Source organism: Myotis brandtii, unplaced genomic scaffold (genome assembly GCF_000412655.1).
Source record: "Myotis brandtii unplaced genomic scaffold, ASM41265v1 scaffold356, whole genome shotgun sequence".
NCBI lineage: Eukaryota > Metazoa > Chordata > Mammalia > Chiroptera > Vespertilionidae > Myotis > Myotis brandtii.
Window position 1 is genome coordinate 564383 of NW_005363687.1, and position 410 is coordinate 564792.

Sequence of the window (410 nt, forward strand, 5' to 3'; positions counted from 1 at the left end):
CCGCTAGCTGTGTACAGGCAGAAGGGACTCCGCATCCTCGGAGCAGGGGACTCCCCCTCTAGAAAATCCTTTCTTCATTGCGTCCCGGCTTTCCCGAGTGAGGCTAAGGAAGGGGGGCTGGGGCGGTGAGGAAGTGGGTCGGCTGCATTCAGAGATGGGGGCCTGGGAGGACTGCCTGGAGGACCGTGGAGGTGGTCTGGCCCGGGCGCCTGAGCTTCTTAGTGTCCGTCCTGTCCATCTCTGCTGCATCCTTGGCAAGACAGGGAGAGCCAGGCCACTGGGGTGGTCAGGGCACGGGGGTCACAATGACCTTAACTCAAGGTGAAGCAAAAAGGGGTTTACCTGCCGCTGTGGGAGGGCGGGCCAGTGACCTCACACAGAGAAGCCAGGCCTGGGCTAGAACGGACTTG